This window comes from Ranitomeya variabilis, chromosome 5, assembly GCF_051348905.1.
Source record: "Ranitomeya variabilis isolate aRanVar5 chromosome 5, aRanVar5.hap1, whole genome shotgun sequence".
NCBI classification, from domain to species: Eukaryota; Metazoa; Chordata; class Amphibia; order Anura; family Dendrobatidae; genus Ranitomeya; species Ranitomeya variabilis.
The window spans coordinates 675,707,561-675,734,861 of record NC_135236.1 but is presented as its reverse complement, the minus strand read 5'-3'; the positions used below and the strand labels follow the sequence as shown (position 1 = coordinate 675,734,861).

The 27,301-nt window shown below is 44.3% G+C and overlaps 1 protein-coding gene and 1 pseudogene across 1 annotated transcript in view; both read left to right on the top strand.

The window, feature by feature from the left end:
* Positions 1–27,301, top strand: part of LOC143777006 (E3 ubiquitin/ISG15 ligase TRIM25-like) — a 334,722-nt gene that overhangs the window by 80,314 nt on the left and 227,107 nt on the right. The window lies entirely within an intron of this gene.
* Positions 2,630–4,784, top strand: LOC143774093 (E3 ubiquitin/ISG15 ligase TRIM25-like; annotated as a pseudogene).

Genomic DNA, 27,301 nt, shown 5'->3' with positions numbered 1-27,301 from the left:
TGGGTCTTTGGGGCATTGGTTTAGTCCCGGAGGGTCTAAGAGCCTTAAGGGCCACTTATTTTCTTCTAACATCTGCTTTAAAGTTACTTTTTCAGCTTTTTGCCTGGGAGCTCAGTCTAACTGCTGCATGGAGTGATTGCAGGCCATGCCCCCCACTATTTAATATTTTATTCGATTCCTTCCAAATATATTTGGGTTGTAAAATAGCTCCATGTAATACTATTTGGTCATATAGATATATACACTTAGACAAATGCTTTAAAATAAGTGTTAACAGTTTTGCTGTGTTAGTGATAAAAACCGCAATGTTTTTGCTTCAATTTTTGAAAATCGCTGAAAAGGGATTGCTGCAAAGTGACCGCAATGTCAGAGCACCTCGGTCTCTTCTCTTCCTATTGCTTGGGCATGGCACTGACAGTACAACATTGGGAAAATATTATCCAGGGGTCATTTGAGTTTGAAGACACAGTTTGGCAGACTGCTGCATGCTCACTGGTTTTATGGATGAAGTGAAGACAGCAGAAGTGGGGAGCCTCGTTTGTGAATATGATCTGCCCAGTATTCACTCACAACTCTGGGCTTGGAGGTCACACATTACCGCACTTCAACAGTTCCCTGCATGCACTCTGTGTATCAGAACTAGTCTGTTAATTCCAATTCTTGGCTTTTTAGGCTGGAGTTGAGGTTTCCTGAGAGGAATTGTATATTGAGGCTGAGCGGTGTTGCATAATTGACCATGGGTGAAGACCTTCGTGGTTCAAAATGCTGCCTCTCCCCCATTGTTCAAGTTTTTGGTGTCACATCTACAGGACACGTGACCACTGCTATGAATCACTGGACTAGGAAGCCTATACCAATTATACTCACAGAGCTGCAGAGTGTAGAGGTTGTGTGCACTGTTGACGTGACGTCACTGCTCCAGCCAATCAACAAAGACAGGGGCAGCAGCACAGAGACAGCACTGGACCCGATGTGAGTGAGTAAAGAGCTCAGGTTTTTATTTTGCACTTCTTAAAAATCATTAACATTTTAAAAACCAAAACCGCCTTATCTGAAAGTGATGAACTGCATACAAAAACGGCAACTGCCAAGCTAAATACCATTACCTGAAATGCTAATCTTATGCCCCATCCGGAAAAAAACCAACCTTCTTTGTTTGTACCATAGTCAAGTCTGCAACTCTGCATATGTTATTTCACCCTCCACATGCAGATACTGTGGTTGATGTGAGTCACTAGGGTATATGTACAGCAACTGTGAGAGACAGAATCTTACAAAAAAAAATTCAGAAAATCACATTGTATGATTTTTACAAATTTCATGCAATAAAATGCAAATTAATTAAGTATTTGATACAATAGAAAAACAGAACTTGATATTTGGTCCAGAAACCATTGTTTGCAATTACAGAGGTCAGATGTTTCCTGTAGTTCTTGACCAGGTTTGCACACACTGCAGCAGGGATATTGGCCCCCTCCTCCATACAGATCTTCTCCAGATCTTTCAGGTTTCGGGGCCATCGCTGGGCAACATTGAGTTTCAGCACTCTCCAAAGATTTTCTATTGGGTTCAGGTCTGGAGACTGGCTAGGTCACTAGAGGACCTTGTGATGCTTCTTACGGAGCCACCTCGTAGTTGCCCTCGGTGTGTGCTTTGGGTCATTGTCATTCTGGAAGAACCAGCTATGACCCATCTTCAATGCTCTTACTGAGGGAAGGAGGTAGATTTCCAAAATCTCACGATACATGACCCCATCCATTCTCCTTTCAATATGGTGCAGTTGTCCTGTCCCATTTGGCGAAAAGCACCCTTGAAGTATGATGTTTCCCCCACCATGCCTCACGGTTGGGATAGTGTTCTTGCAGTTGTACTCATCCTTCTTGTTTCTCCAAACACGGCAAGTGGAGTTGATACCAAAAGTTCTATTTTGGAGTCATCTGACCACATGATCTTATGTAATGCCTCCTCTGGATCATCCCGATAGTAATTTGCGAAATCCAAATGGGACTGGACAAGTGCTGGTGTGATCAGGGGAACCTTGCGTGCCCTGCAAGAATTTAATCCATGATGGCGTAGTGTGTCACTAACGGTAAAGTTTGAGACTGTGGTCCCAACTTTCTTCAGGTCACTGACCAGGTCCTCCCAATGTAGTTCTTTGCTGATTCCTGATCTTTCTCAGAATCCTCCTTACCCCACGAGGTGAGATCTTGCATGGAATCCCAGACCGAGGAAGATTGACAGTCATCTTGTTTCTTCCATTTTCTAATAATTGGCCCAAACCTTGTTACCTTCTCACCAAGCTGCTTACCTTGTGTCTTGTAGCCCATCCCAGCCTTGTGCAGATCTACAATTCCCCCCCCCCCCCCTGTGTTCTCAGACAGCTCTTTGGCCTTGACCATGGTAGAGAGGGTGTAGAGTGATTGAGAGTGTGGACAGGTGTCTTTTATACAGGTAACGAGTTAAAGAGAACCTGTCACCTGAATTTGGCGGGACCTGTTTAGGGTCATATGGGAGGGGTTTTCGAGTGTTTGATTAACCCTTTCCTTACCCGCTGGCTGCATGCTGGCCGCAATATTGGATTGAAGTTCATTCTCTGTCCTCCGGAGTACACGCCTGCGCAAGGCAATATCTAGCAGATTATAGAGTTAATACTTTCAGCGACAGGTTGTGCAATGTCATATTTCAGGGAACACGCCCTATAACATACATTTTCAGTTTCCTTTCCTGTAAATCCTGAAACCATGGCGTCTGCTATTCTGAAAGAAGAGCTGGAATGTTCCATCTGTCTGACCCTGTATACAGATCCTGTAACCCTGAGATGTGGACACAACTTCTGCCGGGTCTGTATTGATCGGGTCCTGAATACACAGGACGAGTCTGGAGATTATTTCTGTCCTGAATGCAGAGAAAAGTTTCAGGAGCGACCGGCACGGATAAGGAACATAACTCTGGGTAATGTAGCAGAGCGTTTCCTGTCTACTCATCCACATCAGGAGGAGATCACCGGGATCTGCTGCACTTACTGTGTGGAATCTCCTGCACCTGCTGTTAGATCCTGTCTACACTGTGAAGCTGCATTGTGTGAGAAACACCTGAAAGTTCACAGTAAAGGACCAGAACACGTCCTCACTGATCCCAGCACTTCTCTGGAGACCAGGAAATGTTCTGTCCATAAGAAGATCCTGGAATATTACTGCACTGAGGACACTGCTTGTATCTGTGTTTATTGTGTCGCAGGAGAACATTGTGGTCATCAGGTAGAGATTTTGGATGAGGCCTCTAAGAAAATAAAGAAGAAATTGAGAATTATTTTGCAGAAAATAATCACAAAGAAAGAGAAAACTAAGAAAAGAGTCCAGCATCTGGAGGAGCGCAGGAGAAAAGCTCAATCAAAATCATCTGGGGAAGCCCAGAGAGTCACTGCCCTGTTTACAGAATTCAGGAGACGGGTGGACGACCTGGAGAAAAGCATCCTGAATGACCTCTCCAGGCAGGAAAAGGAAGAATTAATGTCACTGTCTGATGTGATCCAGAAGCTGAAAATAAAGAAGGACGAGCTGTCCAGGAAGATGAGGCACATTGAGGAGCTGTGTAACATGACGGATCCACTTACAGGAACCAGACACCGGTGACTTGTGTGATCCTGAGGAGGATGATGGTGGTGATGAGGCCACAGGAGGACATGATGGAGGTGATGAGGACACAGGAGGACATGATGGAGGTGATGAGGACACAGGAGGACATGATGGAGGTGATGAGGGCACAGGGGGACATGATGGAGGTGATGAGGGCACAGGGGGACATGACGGAGATAATGAGGACACGACGGGACACGATGGAGGTGATGAGGACACTGGGAGACATTATGGAGGTGTGGATAAAACACATAATGTGGATACAATTACAGGGACATTTCTTGCAGGTTTCTCTGATATAATAACTTATCTACAGACTATTGCACCCTCACAACCACAAGAAATGAAACTGCAAGCCTCCAGGGCCCCACCTGTGCCCAGTTATATACAAGATTTATCTTTATTAGGTATAAAATGTGGGATTGGCAATGAAATAGTAAATAGTAGAAGTGGTGTGGTCAAAGTAATGCCTAGAAAAACGGTAGGAATCTATGGGGAGGGTCCTGCAGACATATTACTGGATGTAAACACGGCTGATAATAATGTCCTTATATCAGACGACCTGAAAACTGCGACCTGGACAGAAAAAATACAGAACCGTCCAGAAACAGCAGAGAGATTCCTGTATTATCAGGTGATGAGCGGGAGGAGATTTACCTCAGGACGACATTACTGGGATGTGGAGATCAGGGGGTCAGGAATAAGCTGGTCAATGCACCCAAGAGATAATTGGTGTATAGGGATGTGTTATCGCAGTATAGACAGGAGGGGGCCTCCGTCATTCATTGGAAATGATAAGAAGTCCTGGGGTTTGTATGGAGTGCGGTTGCTCTATATTAAATATTGTGAAGTGAGACATGACAATAAAAAGATCCCATTACCTCACGAGATCTCCAGTAATAGGGTCAGGATATGTCTGGATTATGAGGCCGGGCAGTTGTCCTTTTATGAGCTGTGTGACCCCATCAGACACTTACACACCTTCACTGCCGCCTTCTTCGAGCCTCTTCATGCTGCGTTATGTGTATATGGAGGTTCTATAAAGATATTGGGGAGCAGCTGTGAGGAACCATCGTACTAGAAGGAATCTACCCAGCGGCTGGTGACATCAAAGGGAGCAGAATCTAAGATTAGTGGAGTGTTCAGCCAGTGGGAATAGTCTCATGAAGAAATTGTTTTCTTAGGCTCTATTTTTTTTTGTTACCAATTTTTACAACAATTTTCAGTAAAGCCAAACAACCTAAGATCATTTTGTTAAGGTTCTTAAGAGACTTTTGGTCAAACAAATGGTCACAATAAAATGATTGGTGACCACAACTTTCATGTAACCTCAATATAACCTTACCATAAAAGCCATCCCACCTCGACAAGGTGTACCTGAATCGGAACGGGTGGTCTGATTTGGGTACACCTTGTTACTGTGCGATGACTTTTACGTTTTTTGATCAAAACATTGTTAACTAAAGGTACCGTCACATTTAGCGACGCTGCAGCGATCTAGACAATGATCCCGATCGCTGCAGCGTCGTTGTGTGGTCACTGGAGAGCTGTCACACAGCTCTCCAGCGACCTATGATGCCGAAGTCCCCTGGTAACCAGGGTAAACATCGGGTTACTAAGCGCAGGGCCGCGCCTAGTAACCCGATGTTTACCCTGGTTACCATCGTAAACATAAAAAAAAACAAACAGTACATTCCGGTGTCTGTCCCCCGGCGCTCTGCTTCTCTGCACTGACTATGAGCGCCGGTCGGAAAGCCCAGCGGTGACGTCACCGCTGGGCTTTACGGCCAGCCGGCGCTTACACAGTGCAGAGAAGCAGAGCGCCGGGGGACAGACACCGGAATGTAAGTATGTAGTGTTTGTTTTTTTTTACATTTACACTGGTAACCAGGGTAAACATCGGGTTACTAAGCGCGGCCCTGCGCTTAGTAACCCGATGTTTACCCTCGTTACCAGTGAAGACATCGCTGAATCGGCGTCACACACGCCGATCCAGCGATGTCAGCGGGAGATCCAGCGACAAAATAAAGTTCTGGACTTTCTGCTCCGACCAACGATGTCACAGCAGGATCCTGATCGCTGCTGCCTGTCAAACTCAACGATATCGCTATCCAGGACGCTGCAACGTCACGGATCGCTAGCGATATCGTTCAGTGTGAAGGTACCTTTAGTCCCCTGTATTATTTAGTTACTACAGATTGTTTGCTCATTTTGTTTTTTTATCTTAGGTTTATCAATGTTTCTTCATTGCTGATCCCAATCAGTCCCAAACTTTTCTATTTACAATATTGTGATCAATGGCCGCCACATCATCATTGTAGCCTTGGTTTCATTTGCCGTTTGTTCTGATGGAGATAGGAGTGTGGAACTTGTGGAGCTGAATGCTATGACAGCCGAGGGTCTGCTGAAGACCTCCATGACTGTTATGACTGTGCTCCATGGCTGGTGTTCATAGGAGATCATGATTTTTGATATATACAGCAATACTGTGGTATATATGTATATAGTTCAAGCGATCAGACAATCGCAGGTTTAAGTTCCTTAAGACGACCATAAAATACAGAGAGAATGTTAAAAAACGTTTTTAAAAAAGTAAAAAAAAACACAAGTCTCTTTTTTCCTATTAAAAATGAAGAAATAAAAAAATGTAAACAATACACATAATATGGTAAGTCCACATCCGTAAAAGTACGATCTATCAAAATATAAAATGAATAAACCCGTTTTGTTTAATGAAAGCACCAAAATTGCATCTTTTCGGTCACAGCAAAAATGCAATAAGAGGCGACCAAAACATTGTATCTGCCACAAAATACTAATGATAAAAAGTCATCTCGGGAAGCAAAAAACAAGCTGTCACATAGTTCCATCGACTGAAAATTGAAAATGTTAGAGGTCTCGGAAAATAGTGATAGTCAATTTTTTTTTTTTTTCCCCAAATTTAAAAAATAAATTTCACCATGTAAATTAAGAAAAAGTGCATTTGTTTAATCACTGTAAAAACACTACTAACCTGGAGGAAGACAGGGTTTTTTTTTTTTTTTTACCATGAACTGGAATCTAATAGAACATGTACTCATTTTAGTCTATGGAGCTGTTCACATGTCCGTGTTTTTTTTGTGGTCCGAGGCGTTGCAAAAAATCATGGCGACATATCGTTTTTTGATACCAGTCACAGATTAAAATTGCCAAGACAAGTCTATGTGAAAATCAGACATCACATGGATGGCATCAGTCCGATTAACATTGCAATGTATGGGAGAAGCGTTGTCATATGTGAAAATCACTGATGAAAAATTCTGATAGTAAAAGCTGACCCACATAGCAAACACTGATGAAAATTGGATAAAAAATACTGATGACACTTTGGAAAGTCACTGAATTCTAAATGAAACCGAAGGCTGTGATCACATGAGCCATTTTTGCGTTCTTAAAAATTACAGTAAAATTTTTAACCTTCACAATAGAAAACAGCATAAACCTCAGATATGAACACAGCCTATAACTATCAATAAGTGATGTGACATGTGTATATATACTTGATTTTTCTTCCTGATATTTTTACTGATAATTATTTACACCTATAATATAACAATGGATTAGTGATCAGATGACAAATCCTGTACAGAGTTTGTACATTCAGTTTCTGACGATATAGTTAGAGGTATTGGTACTGTCATCGTGGCTGCTGTAGTATGCACCTCTGTATCGGTTTGTTATTAGTTGCTGACAATATACTGGAAAACTGGCAACCAAAATGTTGGTGGGAAAATGTTATACTTTTTTGCAAGATATGGCCTCTGCCAAAAAATATAATATATGCTGGTTGACGGTATAAATGTGAGCCTGATGAATTAATGAAATGATGAATATATTAATGTAAATGGTGATTTGTAATAAATATTCTTATCATCTAATAATGAAGGTTTTATTGGAGTAAATTACTTTACTATTAAATAAAACATTACCTGATGCTTTTGTTCGTTCTTTGCCCCTAATTCAGGATTACATGTGTAATTTCACAGGATAAAATATAGGAATAATTTTGAATGATTTTGTGGTATAATCGCTATTCACTTACAATTTTGTGTACTGGTAGATGATTTTGTGTCGTTCTGCTCTGCGTTTAGTTGCACTCTGATCTTGCTGCATGATTTTTACTATATATATATATATATCTCTATAGTATAATAATAATAATAATCTTTATTTATATAGTGCCAACATATGCACCGTACATTGTGTACTGACCTTGAGGAGGATGCTATAGGCGTCGATACACGTGGGTCTCAACAACTGCACAGCCTGCTAGAACCCCGCTAAACCCACCCTGCCAGGAGCCTCATTACTGCCTATTTGTTAGGTAGGGTAAGAACATAGGATCGGAATATTAGGGTCTAGGGATCCGGATGGTGCTTTGCACCTCTAAAAACACACCTTTCATTACATTTTTCCTTTTGGATCCTTCTCTATAGGGCACAGCATTATGTGCCTGGCTTAATTTGTGGGTATACATTCTGGGTTTATGCTTGTGGACCACATTATACTATATTTTGTCTACATGTGAGGGACATTGGTTTTTGTGACTTGTGTATTTATGCATATTGGCTGTACAATGTTGTATACTGTGTTATGGTATTAACCTGTGATTTGTATGGACCCGTTACCCCAGGTCTTATTGTGGGGCTTTTAAATGTTTTTATGCTTTTTTGTGTGGTGTTTCCCTAATAAAGAAGTTTTTTGTATAAAATGTAAATTGATGTGGTGATTAGGGTTGAGCGAAACGGGTCGGCCATTTTCAGAAGTCGCCGACTTTTGGAAAAGTCGGGTTTCATGAAACCTGACCCGACCCCTGTGTGGGGTCGGCCATGAGGTCGGCGATCTTCTGAATCTGGTATCGGAATTCCGATACCGAGTTCCGATATGTTTGCGATATCGGAAATCTGTATCGGAATCCACATTTAAGTGTAAAATAAAGAATCAAAATAAAAAATATTGATATACTCACCTCTCCGACGCAGCCTGGACATCGCCGCTGGTAACCGGCATCTTCCGTTCCTAAGAATGGCGCTTGAAAGACCTTTCGATGACGTCACGGCTTGTGATTGGTCGCAGCGGCCCACGTGACCGCTCAGCGACCAATCACAAGCCGTGACGTCATCCCTCAGGTCCTAAATTCCTCATTCTAGGAATTTAGGACATGAGAATTACGTCACGGCTTGTGATTGGTCGCTGAGCGGTCACGTGGGCCGCCGTGACCAATCACAAGCCGTGACATCATCGAAAGGTCCTTCACGCGCTCATTCTTAAGAAGGAAGGCTGCCGGAAAGAAGCAGGGCGCGTCCGAGGGTGAGTATATACCTAATAGGAATATACTCACCCTCGGCTTCTTTCCGGCAGCCTTCCTTCTTAAGAATGAGCGCGTGAAGGACCTTTCGATGACGTCACGGCTTGTGATTGGTCGCGGCCTCCCACGTGACCGCTCAGCGACCAATCACAAGCCGTGACGTAATTCTCATGTCCTAAATTCCTAGAATGAGGAATTTAGGACCTGAGGGATGACGTCACGGCTTGTGATTGGTCGCTGAGCGGTCACGTGGGCCGCCGCGACCAATCACAAGCCGTGATGTCATCGAAAGGTCTTTCAAGCGCCATTCTTAGGAACGGAAGATGCCGGTTACCAGCGGCGATGTCCAGGCTGCGTCGGAGAGGTGAGTATATCAATATTTTTTATTTTAATTCTTTATTTTACACTTAAATATGGATCCCAGGGCCTGAAGGAGAGTTTCCTCTCCTTCAGACCCTGGGAACCATAGTATCCCATTGCACTGCATTGGGTTTTGTGTTTCGGCCGACCCCCACCCCGACTTTTTTATAGGATCGGCCGATTTCACTCGACCCGACTTTTGAGAAAGTCGGGTTTCGTGAAACCCGACCCGATCCTATAATAATAAAAGTCGCTCAACCCTAGTGGTGATCCCAGTTTATATGCATACGCTTTGTTCTTTTTGGTTCTACTTATATATAGTATGCAGGTGGTGATCCACTTATATATATCACAAATGCAGATAAGTGTTTTTTGCATTCCAGAGAGCTGGCGCAGCACGAGAGAAGTCTTGGAGACGGAGGTGCGAGGTTCGGATTACAGGGGATGTTAGTCTTAGGTCGTTTGTAGAACAGAGGGCACGTGTAGGGCGATAGACAGAGATGAGAGATGAGATATAAGGTGGTGCAGAACTGTGGAGGGCTTTGTGGGTGAGAGAGATGAGTTTATACTGGACCCTGTAGCGAATGGTTAGCCAGTGTAATGACTGGCACAAGATGGAGGCATCGGTGAAGCGGTTGGACAGAAATATGACTCTGGCTGCCGCATTCAAGATGGATTGGAGAGGAGAAAGTTTGGTTAAGAGGGAGACCGATCAGAAGAGAGTTGCAGTAGTCCAGACGAGAATGAATAAGAACTACAGTAAGAGTCTTAGCAGTTTCAAAGGTGAGAAAGGTCGGATTCTGGAGATGTTTTTAAGATGCAGGTGACAAGAGCGACTGAGTGATCGGATATAGGGAGTAAAGGAAAGATTGGTGTCGAGTGTGACCCCAAGACAGCGGGCATGCTGCTTGGGAGTTATGGTTGAACCCTCCAGGGTAATTTCGATGTTGGGAAGAGTGAGGTTAGTAGAAGGGAGAAACACAAGAAGTTCCGTTTTGGAGACATTTAGTTTCAGATAGAGGGAGGACATGATGTTAGAGACAGCAGAGAGACAATCCTTAGTATTTTGAATTAGGGTAGGGGTGATGACAGGGGAAGAAGTGTATAATTGGGTGTCATCAGCATAGAGATGATACTGGAACCCAAATCTGCTGATTGTCCAATAGGGGCCATGTATAGAGAGAAGAGGAGGGGGCCTAGGACTGAGTCCTGCGGAACCCCGATAGGGGACGAGGAGAGGAAGAGGAGCCGGCAAAGGATACAGTGAAGGAGCGGTCAGAGAGGTAGGAGGAGAACCAGGAGAGGGCTGTGTCCTTGAGGCCTATGGAGCAAAGCATAGTGAGAAGGAGCTGGTGATCCACAGTGTCAAATGCGGCAGAGAGATCCAGGAGAATCAGCAGAGAGCAATGACCTTTGGATTTAGCTGTTAGTCATTAGAGACTTTAGTGAGGGCAGTTTCAGTGGAGTGTAAAGAGCGGAAACCAGATTGTAAGGGGTCGAGAAGAGAGTTATTTGAGAGATAGCGGATCAGACGGGAGTGGACCAAGCGTTCCAGGAGTTTAGAGATGAAGGAAAGGTTAGATACAGGTTTGTAGTTAGCAGTGCAGTTCTGGTCCAGGGATGGCTTTTTAAGTAAATGGGTTATGATGGCATGTTTAAATGAGGAGGGAAAGATACCTGAAGAAAGAGAGAGGTTAAATATTTTAGTCAGGTGAGTGGTGACCACTGGTGAGAGAGACTGCAGGAGAGGTGAAGGAATGGGGTCACTGTTGTAGGCCAAGCAGAAGCGAGGAGCTTGGAAACTTCTTCTTCTGAGACAGGCTCAAAGATGTCTAGTGAGCTTGAGGTGCGGCAGGGAAGGGGATCCAGGCACTGAGGAGATTGGGCTGAGATATCCTGATGGATGTGGTTGATTTTTTTCTAGGAAGTAAGTGGCCAGATCCTCACCACTGAGATTGGTGATGGGGGCCTGTACTTTAGGTTTCAGGAGGGAATTTAAGGTTTCAAAAAGTCGTTTTGGGTTGTTGGGTAGTGAGGTGATGAGGGTAGTGAAGTAGGATTGTTTGGCCAGATAAAGGGCAGAGTTATAGGTTTTGAGCATGAACTTATAGTGGATGAAGTCTTCTGCTAAGAGAGACTTTCTCCACTGCCGTTCTGCACACCTTGAACAACGCTGAAGAAAGCGTGTTTGCATAGTGTGCCAGGGATGCCGTTGTCTGTGTCGGGTCTTTCTGCATGCAGAAGGTGCTGCTTCATCCAGGGCATTCTTCAGTGTAATATTGAAGTGTGACAATGCTAAGTCTGGACAGGAGAGGGAGGAGATTGTCCATAAGCTGCTGGGTATTAATGGAACGTGTATTCTGATAAGTGTGGTAGGTTGGGGTGTCCCGAGTGAGGAGACAATTCTTGACAGAGAAGGAAAGAAGGTTGTGGTCCGAAAGCGGGAGAGGGGAGTTAGTAAAGTCGTGCAGCGATCCGGGACGGGAGAAAACCAGGTCCAGAGTATTCCCGTCCTCATGCGTAGGAGAATTAGTAAACTGTGAGAGGCCGAATGAAGAAGTTAGAGAAAGAAGATGAGAGGCAGATTGGGAGAGGGGATCATTGATGGGGATGTTAAAGTCTCCCATGATAAGGGTGGGGATGTCACAGGATAGAAAGTGAGTAAGCCAGGTGGCAAAGTGGTCTAGAAACAGGCGGGAGGAGCCTGGAGGGCGGTAAACAACCGCCACCCGCAAGGAGAAGGGCTTAAAGAGTCTGACGGTGTGGACTTCAAAGGAAGGAAATGTAAGTGAGGGAACCGGGGGAATGACCTGGAAAGCACATTGTGATGAAAGGAGCAAACCAACACCCCCACGCTGTCTGTTTTCAGGTCTGGTGGTATGTGAAAATTTCAGCCCACCAAACGAGAGAGCGGCAGTGTCTGAAAGCTGGATCCAGGTTTCTGTAATAGCCAGAAGGTTAAGGGAATTAGAGAGGAAAAGATCGTGATTCTTACACACAGACCGAGCATTCCAGAGTGCACATTGGAAAGCTATAGGAGAAGGCATGCACTGAATGTAAATAAGATTAGCAGGGTTTCTATATGCAGCTACAGGAGAGTATTGTATGCTGGTGGAGGGGGGGCCAGGGTTCGGGGAAATGTCACCTGCAACTAGTAGAAGGAGAAAAAACAGAAAGAGCAGGTGGTGGGATGATTTGTATGAACGTTTTGAGTGCTGCATGGCGGTAGTGGCTGGTTTGGAGTGGGTAAGAAATGTCAGTAGGGCCTCAGAGTTATACATGGGAGAGGGGAGAAGGGAGGGGTGGATATAGAGAGATTGCCCAGAATGTGTTAAAGGGCGGGCGATTTGTGAGAAAGCAGAACTAAAAACAAATAAGAAGCAGATTGATATGATCAATGCATAATGTATTATTACTGACCAAGAAGCATGATTGTTTATAGAACTTATGCACCTTACCTGTATCCTGCCCAACTGCCATTGTCTAACTGCAAAGCACTTTAAACTGTTGCGCTTAAAATCTGTTGCACACACGACCCCGCACGCGGGCTATCCCAGCCAGACTAAATATATATGAAATGAAATGACTGCTAGCATCAGAAACCAAATGTCCACAATCAGCAATTAACCAATTAGCATAAGGCCAGAGCAGGCATTACTATGCAGGGTAAACAACCAATGCGGAGCAAGGCCATAAAACAGTGGGAAAAAAAAAAGAAGATAACTTTGAACACTTTGAATCAGAGACCAAAAGCAGAGGAAGAAAAGAAAACAAACAAACACAGGAGCGATGGAAAAATTACCATGAGCAAAGCTTGCTAAAAATGGATCTGTTCACACTTGCAGTCAGCACACAAATGGATGATGGAAAAATTACCTGTGTGAAGAAGAGAAGAGGGGAACATCAGCTTCAATGCCATTGTCTAACTGCCATGCACTTTAAACTGTTGCAATTAAAATCTGTTGCACATGCGACCCCGCACGCGGGCTATCCCAGCCAGACTAGTATATATATATATATATATATATATATATATATATATATATATATATATATATATATATATATATATATATACTGTATATATATAATTGTCTAAGGGGTACTTCCGTCTTTCTGTCTGCAACTTCCGTACCGGAAATCCCGCGTCGCTGATTGGTCTTGCCAGCTGCCTGTCATGGCTGCCGCGACCAATCAGCGACGGCCACAGTCCGATTAGTCCCTCCCTACTCCCCTGCAGTCAATGCCCAGCGCCCGCTCCATACTCTCCTCCAGACACTACTAACAGGGTTAATGCCAGCGGTAATGGACCGCGTTATGCTGCGGGTAATGCACTCCGTTATCGCTGCTATTAACCCTGTGTGTCCCCAACTTTTTACTATTGATGCTGCCTATGCAGCATCAATAGTAAAAAGATGTAATGTTAAAAATAATAATAAAAAAACAAAAACATGCTATTCTCACCCTCCGTAGTCCGCCGAGCTGCACGCGGCTGCCGCCATCTTCCGTTCTCAGAGATGCATTGCGAAATTACCCAGAAGACTTAGCGGTCTCGCGAGACCGCTAAGTCATGTAGGTAATTTCGCAATGCATCCTGGGAACGGAAGATGGCGGCAGCCGCGCGCGTATCGCGAGAGCTTCGCTGGATCCCGGCGGGTGAGTATATAACTATTTTTTATTTTAATTATTTTTTTAAACAGGGATATGGTGCCCACACTGCTGTATACTACGTGGGCTGTGTTATATACTGCATGGCTGCTATATACTACCTGGCCACTGTTAGATACTATGTGGGTTGTGTTATATACTGCGTTGGCTGTGCTATATATTACGTGCCCTGTGTTATATACTGCGTGGCCTGTGCTATATACTACGTTCCCTGTGTTATATACTGCGTGGTCTGTGCTATATACTGCGTTCCCTGTGTTATATACTGCGTGGCCTGTGCTATATACTACATGCCCTGTGTTATATACTGCGTGGCCTGTGCTATATACTACGTCGCCTGGGTTATATACGGCGTGGCTGCTATATACTGCGTGGGCTGTGTTATATACTGCGTGGCCACTGTTATATACTGCGTGGCCTGTATTAATGCATCAGCTATTTTACAATATGTATGTATGTATGTATATAGCAGCCACATAGTATATAGCACAGGCCATGTACTATTTGTCTGCTATATACTACATGGCTCCTATATACTACGTGGCCTGTGCTATATACTATGTGGCTGCTATATACATACATACATACATACATACATATTCTAGAATATCCGATGCGTTAGAATCGGGCCACCATCTAGTGTGTGTGTGTGTATGTGTGTATGTATATATATATATATATATATATATATATATATACAGTCATATGAAAAAGTTTGGGCACCCCTATTAATCTTAAGCTTAATGTTTTATAAAAATTGTTTTTTTTGCAACAGCTATTTCAGTTTCATATATTTAATAACTGTTGGACACAGTCATGTTTCTGCCTTGAAATGAGGTTTATTGTACTAACAGAAAATGTGCAATCCGCATTCAAACAAAATTTGACAGGTGCATAAGTATGGGCACCCTTATCATTTTCTTGTTTTAAATACTCCTACCTACTTTTTACTGACTTACTAAAGCACTTTTTTTGGTTTTGTAACCTCATTGAGCTTTGAACTTCATAGCTAGGTGTATGCAATCATGAGAAAAGCTACTTAAAGTGGCCACTTGCAAGTTGTTCTCCTGTTTGAATCTCCTCTGAAGAGTGGCATCATGGGCTCCTCAAAACAACTGTCAAATGATCTGAAAACAAAGATTATTCAACATAGTTGTTCAGGGGAAGGATACAAAAAGCTGTCTCAGAGGTTTAACCTGTCAATTTCCACTGTGAGGAACATAGTAAGGAAATGGAAGAACACAGGTACAGTTCTTGTTAAGGCCAGAAGTGGCAGGCCAAGAAAAACATCAGAAAGGCAGAGAAGAAGAATGGTGAGATCAGTCAAGGAGAATCCTCAGACCACCTCCAGTGAGCTGCAGCATCAACTTGCTGCAGATGGTGTCACTGTGCATCGGTCAACTATACAACGCACTTTGCACAAGGAGAAGCTGTATGGGAGAGTGATGCGAAAGAAGACGTTTCTGCAAGCACGCCACAAACAGAGTCGGCTGAGGTATGCAAAAGCACATTTGGAGAAGCCAATTTCTTTTTGGAAGAAGGTCCTGTGGACTGATGAAACCAAGATTGAGTTGTTTGGTAATACAAAAAGGCGTTATGCATGGCGGCAAAAAAAACACAGTGCGTTGTATAGTTGACCCATGCACAGTGACACCATCTGCAGCAAGTTGATGCTGCAGCTCTCTGGAGGTGGTCTGAGGATTGTCCTTGACTGATCTCACCATTCTTCTTCTCTGCCTTTCTGATGTTTTTCTTGGCCTGCCACTTCTGGCCTTAACAAGAACTGTACCTGTGTTCTTCCATTTCCTTACTATGTTCCTCACAGTGGAAATTGACAGGTTAAATCTCTGAGACAGCTTTTTGTATCCTTCCCCTGAACAACTATGTTGAATAATCTTTGTTTTCAGATCATTTGACAGTTGTTTTAAGGAGCCCATGATGCCACTCTTCAGAGGAGATTCAAACAGGAGAACAACTTGCAAGTGGCCACTTTAAGTAGCTTTTCTCATGATTGCATACACCTAGCTATGAAGTTCAAAGCTCAATGAGGTTACAAAACCAAAAAAAGTGCTTTAGTAAGTCAGTAAAAAGTAGGTAGGAGTATTTAAAACAAGAAAATGATAAGGGTGCCCATACTTATGCACCTGTCAAATTTTGTTTGAATGCAGATTGCACATTTTCTGTTAGTACAATAAACCTCATTTCAAGGCAGAAACATTACCGAGTCCAACAGTTATTAGATATATGAAACTGAAATAGCTGTTGCAAAAAAAACAATTTTTATAAAACATTAAGCTTAAGATTAATAGGGGTGCCCAAACTTTTTCATATGACTATATATATATATATATATACAGTACAGACCAAAAGTTTGGACACACCTTCTCATTCAAAGATTTTTCTGTATTTTCATGACTATGAAAATTGTACATTCTCACTGAAGGCATCAAAACTATGAATTAACACATGTGGAATTGTATACTTAACAAAAAAGTTACTGAAATTATGTCTTATATTTTAGGTTCTTCAAAGTAGCCACCTTTTGCTTTGATGACTGCTTTGCACACTCTTGGCATTCTCTTTATGAGCTTCAAGAGGTAGTCATCGGGAATGGTTTTCACTTCACAGGTGTGCCCTGTCAGGTTTAATAAGTGGGATTTCTTGCCTTATAAATGGGGTTGGGACCATCAGTTGTGTTGTGCAGAAGAAGTCTGGTGGATACACAACTGATAGTCCTACTGAATAGACTGCTAGCTGCTTTTTTTCTTGCCATAATACAAATTCTAAGTAAAAAAAAATGAGTGGCCATCATCATTACTTTAAGAAATGAAGGTCAGTCAGTCCGAAAAATTGGGAAAACTTTGAAAGTGTCCCCAAGTGCAGTTGCAAAAACCATCAATCGCTACAAAGAAACTGGCTCACATGAGGACCGCCCCAGGAAAGGAAGACCAAGAGTCACCTCTGCTTCTGAGGATAAGTTTATCCGAGTCACCAGCCTCAGAAATCGCAGGTTAACAGCAGCTCAGATTAGAGACCAGGTCAATGCCACACAGAGTTCTAGCAGCAGACCTATCTCTACAACAACTGTTAAAAGGAGACTTTGTGCAGCAGGCCTTCATGGTAAAATAGCTGCTAGGAAACCACTGCTAAGGACAGGCAACAAGCAGAAGAGACTTGTTTGGGCTAAAGAACACAAGGAATGGACATTAGACCAGTGGAAATCTGTGCTTTGGTCTGATGAGTCCAAATTTGAGATCTTTGGTTCCAACGACCGTGTCTTTGTGCGACTCAGAAAAGGTGAACGGATGGACGCTACATGCCTGGTTCCCACCGTGAAGCATGGAGGAGGTGTGGGGGTGCTTTGCTGGTGACACTGTTTTGATGCCTTCAGTGCGAATGTACAATTTTCAATTTTCACAGTCATGAAAATACAGAACAATCTTTAAATGAGGTGTGTCCAAACTTTTGGTCTGTACTGATATATATATATAGGAAAAAAGTATGTAGTTAGCCACCAATTGTGCAAGTTCTCCCACTTATACAGATGAAAGAGGCCTGTAGTTGACATCATAGGTAGACCACAACTATGAGAGTCAAAATAAGAAAACACTACACTTTTGTTTCTGGTGTCCTTCGGCAGCTCTTTGGTCTTCACCATAGTGGAGTTTGGGGTGTGACTATTTGCGGTTGTCGACAGGTGTCTTTTATACTGATAACAAGTTCAAACGGGCCATTACTACAGGTAATGAGTGGAGGACAGAGGAGCCCCTTAAAGAAGAAGTTGCAGGTCTGTGAGAGCCAGAAATCTTGCATGTGTTTAGGTGACCAAATACTTATTTTCCACCATAATTTGCAAAAAAAAAATCTTCCCAAATCAGACAAGGTGATTTTCTGGATTTGTTTTCTCATTTGGACTCTCATAGTTGTGGTCGACCTATGATGTCAAGTACAGGCCTCTCATCTTCTTAAGTAGGAGAACTTGCACAATTGGTGGCTGACTACATACTTATTTTTACCCCACTTGTATTTTAAGAAAGTATAACAAGTTTTTTATCACCATTTATTGTCACTTTTCTGGTAGATTACCGTAAATAAATATGGAGGTGGATCCTGCAGCCTCTGCAATGAATGTCCCAATATCTGTAAGTATCAGAAACTGATTGTACAAACTCTGAGTATGGATTTTGTTAGTGGAATTATTTCCCTAGGCACGGAGTCATCTGAAGCAAGGCAGTCTTTATTCTCATCTTACAGCAAGGAGACAAGGCGAGTCAGACTTTGTATACTCTTAGAATATGGCAGACAACTCAGACATATTTCTCTATTTCTTTTTGGTTAAAATCTATATGTGTAAACCACTCCTCAGCATCTTCTCCCCGAGGCAGCTCATGCCATCATGCTGTGACCTGGACGGCTAAGAGGCAGGAGAAGCAGCCTCATTGCATGAAATGCAGGCGCGGTCCGACCTCACTCCCAGGGGCTTCCGTAAGTGAGGTGTGTAATGATACGTGCCCACGATCAGCAGCGTTATGGATGCAGCGTATTTTCACTTTGTCCAAAATGCTGCAGTCAATCACACGTGTTCATTGAACAATGCAGATTTACCGCATTCAATACATTCTACTGTGGGAATTTTCTGTTCCAGAAACAGCTGCTATTCCGGATCGTGGGCACGTAGCCTAAGTCTCCTGCTTAGACACTTACACCCCCAACAAATGAAAATGGCAGCCCCCAGTGTCTAAAGTAAAAAAAAACTAATAAAAAAAAAAAAAAAAAAAAATTAAAGTAGTTGATTTAATTTTGCATTAAAAATAATTGATTATATATTCAATAATTATTAATACAAAAATTAAAATCATGACACCTTCCCCTTAATAATAATCTAAAATTTCCGACCAGAAAATGCAGATTTTTATTTCCAATATATTCTCTCTTTCACGCGCCGTAACATACTGTACAAGTCGCTGACTGGTTGAAAACGGGTTTTCCAGAACAGTTTACTGCAGCTCTTGCTTGTTTTCATGGCAAGTCTATTGTTTAAAAGTGGAAAAATTGCAAAGCTTTTTACATTAATTATTCTTCATATTTTATACCAAGAGAAAAAAGTTAATAAAAAAAAGTTTATAAATGTATACTTTACATTTCTTCAATTGTTGCTAAAAAAAATTTTTGATGACACAGTCCCTTTTAAGAGTGTTAGAAAGGTGCCCGGCTACTGCACTAAAAGCACGGCACCATAGAGAAAATCAATTTATTAATTTAGGGATCGGCCAGCTCATTCATAAAGGAGTGCCACCACAGCTACAGTCACTACTCACATCACTGTGATTGAAGGATGTAAGCACGCGCAGCACTTTGACTGACAGCCGGCTCTGCCCAGATGTGAGCAGTGACTATAGCTGCACACCTCTACGACTGAAAGCTAATGGCTCACAGGAAGAATAAAGTTAATTTTCTCGCATGAGCAGTACTTTCTGTACAGCAACAGGGCACCTATCTAACACTATTAACTTAGAGACTAACACTATATTTGCAGGTAAATAGCATTAGCTGATGCTCCTTTTAAAGGGAACATTTCATGTAAAAAAAAAGCTATTAAGCTGCAGCGAGAGCCCCGCTGCTGGGAGGAAATTAACTTTATTCCATCCGGCAGCGTTCAGTATTAAGCCATAATGGTGGGCCTGTGCGGATTCAGTCACCGCTCAGTGCATAGTGAGTGGTGACTGTAACCACTCCCTTGGCACTGACAGCCATCTCTAGTGCTCTAGTCGGCTGTCAGTCAGTGCCAGGAGCGCAGTTACAGCCACCATTCACTATGTACTGAGCATTGACTGTGTAGGTTGTCAGCCCCTGCCAAGAACTGAATTACACTGTTACTTTAAGAGACAATACTCCACTGATTTGTGTGCACTTGGACTAGTACTTCCCCTTTGCTGCTTGCTGTGTGTTGGTTTGAGCAAGAAGCAGGAGGTGTCTGATCAGGAAGTGGATAGTGAGACACTTGTGCCTGTGTGTTAGGAAGACAGAGCAATAAGGGTATTTGAACACTCAGAGATTGTTAAATGTATTAGCGGCTTTATTAGAGAAGATAGTACCCGGTTACCGCAGGATCAGCTAGAAAGACTATGTCACAAAAAAGGGTCGCATAGAACAGACGAGATGGTTTTTCCCAAGCAACTGTAACCTGAAGAGAGAAAGCAACGCTATGGTATCAGTGATCCCTCAGCATTGAAAGTGGGACGAGATTTGCCCGAACCTGAAAGAAGATGGAACAGTTAACATGAAGGAAGAGTGCGATACACAAAACTCTGCTCCATTACATAGAGATTGAACAGAAACTATCAGACTTTGCAGAACTGTGAATGTGACACCGGTGTTCAACTATGTTAGGGTATAGACCAGGTTTCTCTTAGGATGCTGTAGGTTTGCGGCCCGATTAACGGAAGCCAGGTAGGAATTTAGGGTATGTTTCCACGGTCAGGAAACGCTGCTTGTTTGACGCTGCGCAGAGCTGCAGCGTCAAACAAGCAGCGTCCAGATGTTCCAGCATAGTGGAGGGGATTTGATGAAATCCCGTCTCCACTATGCGTGGAAACCCGCACACGGCGGCCCTGCGACTACGGACATGCTGCGCGTCTTTTCAGATCGCAGCATGTCCGTACACCTTGTGGGGACGCAGCGTCCCCGCAAGGCATATCACAGGGCCCTATGGGACAGAGCGATCATCCCGGATGTGAAGAGTTAACACATCCGGCATGATCGCGTCCCAGAAAGGGGGCGGGGCTTAGCGCCGAGCGGCGATACCGCCGGCCATCCTGAGCGTGGAGACATACCCTTAGAAGCTGGTAGTCTGTAGGAATTGTTTATACTGTTTGTATTGAACTATGTATTGCTATAGATGGAGCACAGCTTGCATGACACCCTCCAGCTATCTCTCTTTGTATCTAATATTGCTGATATCATTACAAGAACTGTTAGTCTTATTTTCCAGCATAAAATCCTCTGTCATTTAATAAAGCCAGTGTTTTGTTTCTATCTCCTCATCTACTGTACCATATTTGAGTCCTGCCGGAGGTGTCGTTCAGGCACCGCTTCAACTGAGCCTGCGCTGGCTCACCCTTATGGCTGAACACCGGATTCTGCTGAGGGGAATAAAGTTGATTTCCTTCTGGCAGTGGGGATTTCAGTGCTGGCACTGGGCAGCTTCAGAACGTTATTAACCTGCACAATAACCCTACATTTACAGGTTAATAGTAGGGTTGAGCGACTTTCATTTTTTTAAGATCGAGTCGGGTTTTGCGAAACCCGACTTTGTCCAAAGTCAAGTCGAGTGAAGTCGGCCGATTATCGCGAAAAGTCGGGGATCGACCGAAACATGAAACCCAATGCAAGTCAATGGGGAAGCATAGTCGGCAGTGAGTGGACGCCAGGAAAGCACGTACAGTGCCCATTTTAATGCCAAAAACATGCATTCTTGTTTCTGAAGCTTGTCAATCTTAATTAACTTTCTAATAATAGTTGGGCATTGGAAATTGGGGGTCATTTGGCAAAAGTTGTGGGGGGTAGGGCTGGTTCAAGGTTTTAGTGGGCCCAGGAAACGTGGACTACGTCACGGCGGTGGAGCAGTGAGAGGTAAGTATTTCAACTTTGCAAGTGCTGTGATCCTGAGCAAGCAGGGGGGCCCACTCGTTCGCATTGGCACTGGCACAGGGCCCCTCAAAGTACGGCGGTGTGTTTGCACGGCGGGGGCGCCTCCCACCGGCAGCGACACTTTTGCGTACTCTGAGGGGCCCTGTGCCTGTGATGTCGCCAAGGAGTATGCCCCCCTACCTGTTGAAGAAACCTGCACTTTCATCTGCACCTTCCTCTTTGTCCCTGTGTAAGGTGGTATAGTATGCGGGAAGGGGAACCTGACTTTCAGCAGGGTCAGATTGTGGCTGTGTAGCGTGCAAGGGGAATGTAGTGGTCTGGGTCAAAGTACCACAAGACTCATCTAGCACCGGCTGGGCAATGGGCAGGATGAGGACGAAACACTGATATAGGCCCAAATAATAAAGTGGGTAAAATGCAGTTCAAAATTGGTAACAGGACTAACCAGGTGGCATTGCTTAGTTCAGTGGAGTAGAAAACCCAGGAGCGGCAGACACCGTTAGTAGGGCCGAACCACACTAGTAGACCCTATGCAGTTTAATATTACAAATGAAGGCCGAAAGCCTGAAGATTAAAGGTCAGGAAAATAACACAGGACAACACCAAAGTGTGGCACACACCATTACTAGGCCCAACCAAAGTAGTAGGCCAACTGCAGTTTAAATATTTAAAATGTAAGCCGAAAGCCTGAACATTGAAGGTCGGGACAACAAAACAGGAGAAAACCCAGTAGCGTCAGACACTGTTTTAAGGGCCCAACCACACATTTTAAAAACAACTACTTAACGAGAGCCTTAAGATTGAAGCTCAGCTTTATACAGTGGAGGACAACACCATGGAGCGGCACACACCATTAGTAGGCCCCAACCACCAATTTTTAAAAACAACTACTTAATGAGAGCCTTAGGGTTGAAGCTCAGCTTTATACAGTGGAGGACAACACCAGGGAGCGGCACACACCGTTAGTAGGCCCCAACCACCAATTTTTAAAAACAAATACTTAATGAGAGCCTGAAGGTTGAAGCTCAGCTTTATACAGTGGAGGACAACACCAGGGAGCGGCACACACCGTTACTAGGCCCCAACCCAGGTAGCAGGGCAACTGCAGTGTTACATTTAAAAATACTTAATGAGAGCCTGAAGGTTGAAGCTCAGACAAGGAAACCAGGAGGAGAACACCAAGGAGGAGGAGAACACCAAGGAGCGGCAGACACCGTTACTAGGCCCCAACCCAGGTAGCAGGGCAACTGCAGTGTTACATTTAAAAATACTTTATGAGAGCCTGAAGGTTGAAGCTCAGACAAGGAAACCAGGAGGAGAACACCAAGGAGCGGCAGACACCGTTACTAGGCCCCAACCAAAGTAGTAGGGCAACTGCAGTGTGACATTAAAAAATACTCAATGAGAACCTGAAGGTTGAAGCTCAGCTTTTTTAGTGGAGGACAACACCAGGGAGTGGCAGACACCGTTACTAGGCCCCAACCCAGGTAGCAGGGCAACTGCAGTGTTACATTTAAAAATACTTTATGAGAGCCTGAAGGTTGAAGCTCAGACAAGGAAACCAGGAGGAGAACACCAAAGAGGAGGAGAACACCCAGGAGGAGGAGAACACCCAGGAGCGGCAGACATCACTAGTAGGCCCCAACCAAACTAGTTGCCCAAATGCAGTTTCCTATTTTTTAAAAAAGCCCGAAAACCTGAATTGAGGACAATTTGAATTAGGGACTGCAGACAGACTTAGTAGGCTGTCCCATGTGGACCATGCATCCACCACATTAACACATTGCACCGTAATGGACACGTAACCTTTCATGGCCATGCCTACAGGTCCATGCGTCTGTTGTCAGGTGCACATTTGTACTCACAGATTGCCAGAGTGCATGGACAATGCGGTCTTTTACATGCTGGTGGAGGGTTGGGATGGCTTTTCTCGCAAAAGAAGTGTCAACTGGGTATTTCGTAGCGTGGTACAGCGTAGTCCATCATGGCTTTATTAATATTAAATAAAATAAAAAAATAGGCTCTATGCACTTTAACCCCTTAACGACCGCCGATACGCCTTTTAACGGCGGCCGCTAAGGGTACTTAAACCACAGCGCCGTTAATTAACGGCGCTGTGGAAAAAGTGAATAGCGCCCCCCAGAGTCGGATTTTCTCTGGGGTCTCGGTTGCCGAGGGTAGCCGAGACCCCAGAGAACATGATTCGGGGGTTTTTTACCGACCCCCGAGTTGCGATCGCCGGTAATTAACCGTTTACCGGCGGTTGCAACAAATAAAAAAAAAAAAATGCGATGTGCCGTTTAATTTCTCTGTCCTCCGATGTGATCGCACATCGGAGGACAGAGAAATAGGGTCCCCGATGGCCCCCAATAGCCCCCCAATACTTACCTACCTCCCCCGGTGCTCCTCGTGGGTCCCCATGGGCGCCGCCATCTTTTTTCCGGGAAAAAATGGCGGGCGCACGCGCAGTGCGCCCGCCGCCCGGCACCCGGATGTTCTTTGGGGTCTCGGCTGCCGGGGGTAGCCGAGACCCCAAAGAACATGATCGGGGTCGGTTTGCACCGACCCCTGTTTTGCGATCGCTGGTAATTAACAGTTTACCGGCGACCGCAAAAAAAAAAAAAAAAAGCGATCTGTATTTCTCTGTCCTCTGATGTGATCACACATCAGAGGACAGAGAAATAGGGGGATTCGGGGACCCTAACATACTCACCCGGTGTCCCTGGGTCCTCTTCTGTCTTCTCCTGCCAGCTGGCTTTTTCCTTATGGCGGGTGCATGCGCAGTGCGCCCGCCATCTGCTGCCATCTGCCGGCCGGCAGGAGAAGACGAGTTGGGGCTAAAATTAGGGTTAGGGTTAGGGTTAGAGTTAGGGTTAGGGTTAGAGTTAGGGTTAGAGTTAGGGTTAGGGTTAGAGTTAGGGTTAGAGTTAGGGTTAGAGTTAGGGTTAGGGTTAGAGTTAGGGTTAGGGCTAGAGTTAGGGTTAGGGTTAGGGCTAGGGTTGGGGCTAAATTTAGGGTTAGGGTTAGGGCTAGGGTTAGGGTTAGGCTACTTTCACACTAGCGTTTTTTGGCCTCCGTCGCAATGCGTCGGAGAAAAAACGCATCCTGCAAAAGTGCTTGCAGGATGCGTTTTTTCTCCATTGGCTTGCATTAGCGACGCATTGCGACGGATTGCCACATGTCGCATCCGTCGTGCGACGGATGCGTCGTGCTTTGGCGGACCGTCGGCACAAAAAAAGCTACATGTAACTTTTTTGTGCGACGTGTCCGCCATTTCCGACCGCGCATGCGCGGCCGGAACTCCGCCCCCGCCTCCCCTCACAATGGGGCAGCGGATGCGTTGAAAAAACAGCATCCGCTGCACCCGTTGTGTGGCGCTTACAACGCTAGCGTCGGTACGTCGGCCCGGCACACTGCGATGAGCCGAGTACGACGCTAGTGTGAAAGTAGCCTTAGGCTTCTATCACACTTGCGTCGGTACGGGGCGGTCGCAATGCGTCGGCCCGACGTACCGACGCACGCTGTGAAAATTGTGCACAACGTGGGCAGCGGATGCAGTTTTTCAACGCATCCGCTGCCCAGTCTATGTCCTGGGGAGGAGGGGGCAGAGTTACGGCCACGCATGCGCGGAAATGGCGGACGCGACGTACAAAAAAAAGGTTACATTGAACTTTTTTTGTGACGACGGGGCTAAAGTTATGGTTAGGGTTGGGGCTAAAGTTAGGGTTAGGGTTGGGGCTAAAGTTAGGGTTAGAGTTGGGATTAGGGTTTGGATTAGGGTTGGGATTAGGGTTACGTTTGGGATTAGGGTTAGGGGTGTGTTGGATTTAGGGTTTTGATTAGGGTTATGGTTAGGGTTGAGATTAGGGCTGTTTTGGGGTTAGGGTTGTGATTATCGTTAGGGTTGTGATTAGGATTATGGATCGGGTTAAGATTAGGGGTGTGTTGGAGTTAGGGTTGGAGTTATAATTTGGGGGTTTCCACTGTTTAGGTACATCAGGGGGGTCTCCAAACACGACAGCCAATTTTGCGCTAAAAAAGTCAAATGGTGCTCCCTCCCTTCTGAGCTCTGCCGTGCGCCCAAACAGTGGTTTACCCCCACATATGGGGCATCAGCGTACTCGGGATAAATTGGACAACAACTTTTGGGGTCCAATTTCTCCTGTTACCCTTGTGAAAATAAAAACTTGGGGGCTAAAAAAATCTTTTGTGGGAAAAAAAAATATTTTTTATTTTCACTACTCTGCATTATAAACTTCTGTGAAGCACTTGAGTATTCAAAGTTCTCACCACATATCTAGATAAGTTCCTTAGGGGGTCTAGTTTCCAAAATTTGGTCACTTGTGGGGGGTTTCTACTGTTTAGGTACATCAGGGGCTCTGCAAACGCAACATAACACCCACAGACAATTCTATCAAAGTCTGAATTCCAAAATGGCGCTCCTCTTCCGAGCTCTGCCGTGCGCCCAAACAGTGGTTTACCCCCACATAGTGGGTACCAGCATACTCAGGACAAATTGGACAACAACGTTTGGGGTCCAATTTCTCCTGTTACCCTTGTGAAAATAAAAACTTGGGGGCTAAAAATCTTTTTTGTGGGAAAAAAAAATATTTTTTAATTTTCACTACTATGCATTATAAACTTCTGTGAAGCACTTGGGCATTCAAAGTTCTCACCACATATCTAGATAAGTTCCTTAGGGGGTCTAGTTTCCAAAATTTGGTCACTTGTGGGGGGTTTCTACTGTTTAGGTACATCAGGGGCTCTGCAAACGCAACATAACACCCACAGACAATTCTATCAAAGTCTGAATTCCAAAATGGCACTCCTTCTCTTCCGAGCTCTGCCGTGCGCCCAAACAGTGGTTTACCCCCACATATTGGGTACCAGCATACTCAGGACAAATTGGACAACAACTTTTGGGGTCCAATTTCTCTTGTTACCCTTGTGAAAATAAAAATTTGGGGGCTAAAAAAATCTTTTGTGGGGAAAAAAAATATTTTTTATTTTCACTACTATGCATTATAAACTTCTGTGAAGCACTTGGGCATTCAAAGTTCTCACCACATATCTAGATAAGTTCCTTGGGGGGTCTATTTTCCAAAATGGGGTCACTTGTTGGGAGTTTCTACTGTTTAGGTACATTAGGGGTCTGCAAACCCAACATAACGCCCGCAGACAATTCTATCAAAGTCTGCATTCCAAAATGGCGCTCCTTCCCTTCCGAGCTCTGCCGTGCGCCCAAGCAGTGGTTTACCCCCACATATGGGGTACCAGCATACTCAGGACAAATTGGACAACAACTTTTGGGGTCCAATTTCTCTTGTTACCCTTGTGAAAATAAAAACTTGGGGGCTAAAAAATCTTTGTTAAAAAAAAATATTTTTTATTTTCACGACTCTGCATTATAAACTTCTGTGATGCACTTGGGCATTCAAAGTTCTCACTACACATCTAGATAAGTTCCATGGGGGGTCTAGTTTCCAAAATGGGGTCACTTTTGGGGGGTTTCTACTGTTTAGGCACATCAGGGGCTCTCCAAACGCGACATGGCGTCCGATCTCAATTCCAGTCAATTTTGCATTGAAAAGTCAAATGGCGCTCCTTTGCTTCCGAGCTCAGCCATGCACCCAAACAGTGG